Consider the following 879-nt stretch of genomic DNA (forward strand, 5'->3'; position numbering starts at 1 on the left):
GCGGGGCGGGTGGAGCTGCCTCATCAAAGTGCTGGCACTGCCTGCCTCCGCGGGAGAGAGAAAAAGGAGCTGCTGCTTCCATTAGTCTCTCTGATCCAGAATCGGGTACGACCACGACCAAGACGACCTCGGGACGGACGACGACGCGGGGGGATTCGAAACCCTACGCGCCGGGCTGGGCAGCTGCAGCCGCTGCTGCAGCACTTGCAAAGCCGCGCGACGATTTTGTGACGACACCTGCTGCCGTTGCAGCTGCAGCAGCAGCAGCAGCTAGCGCTGGCTTCCTGTCCATCATGGCCGTCGCAGATGACACTCCCATCAGGAGGGCATCAAGATGCCCGCCGCTTGCCCCGGCCCAGCCCGGCCGCTCAGTCAGGACGCCCATTGTAGCCGGCGCAGGACGAGCGCAGCGCCACGTCCGTAGTGACAGCCTATTTCTCCCTCAAATAGACACTGCCCTCCTTCTTCTCCCCCGCGCGGGGTCCTCCATTGTCCTGGAGGTCGCGGGCGTATCGATGGCGCCCTCCCCCTTCCCCTCCATCATCCCCAACGCCGCTCCCCCCTGCCGCTTCCTCGCCCCGTCCCGTCGTATGCGCAGGTTCAAATGAAACAAAAGTGAGATCAAGCCACAAAAGCGGCAGCGGCGGCAGCAGCAGCCGGTGACGGCGGCGCACGGGAGAACAACACAATGCGTTTTGGTTACGGGGGCGCCAGGACGTCGCGGAGCCTAGCCGGGCTCGCTCCAGGGCTCCAGGGCACCGGGAGGGGCGTTAGGTATGCCGGGGCGGCCCGGGGGCGTCCTGCGCGCCCAGGAGATGGGGGGCCGAGCGACATGAAAGTGGCGCGGTGGTGGTGGGTGCGCTCCACACTGCACCGCCC

The 879-nt window shown here is 66.4% G+C and overlaps 1 protein-coding gene across 1 annotated transcript in view; it reads left to right on the plus strand.

Moving 5' to 3' along the window:
- LOC113208432 (E3 ubiquitin-protein ligase RING1) overlaps positions 1–879 on the plus strand; it is a 12,693-nt gene that overhangs the window by 10,906 nt on the left and 908 nt on the right. The gene's annotated exons all lie outside the window — the stretch shown is intronic.

This window comes from Frankliniella occidentalis, unplaced genomic scaffold, assembly GCF_000697945.3.
Source record: "Frankliniella occidentalis isolate FOCC.00 unplaced genomic scaffold, Focc_3.1 Scaffold303, whole genome shotgun sequence".
In the NCBI taxonomy this organism is placed as follows: domain Eukaryota; kingdom Metazoa; phylum Arthropoda; class Insecta; order Thysanoptera; family Thripidae; genus Frankliniella; species Frankliniella occidentalis.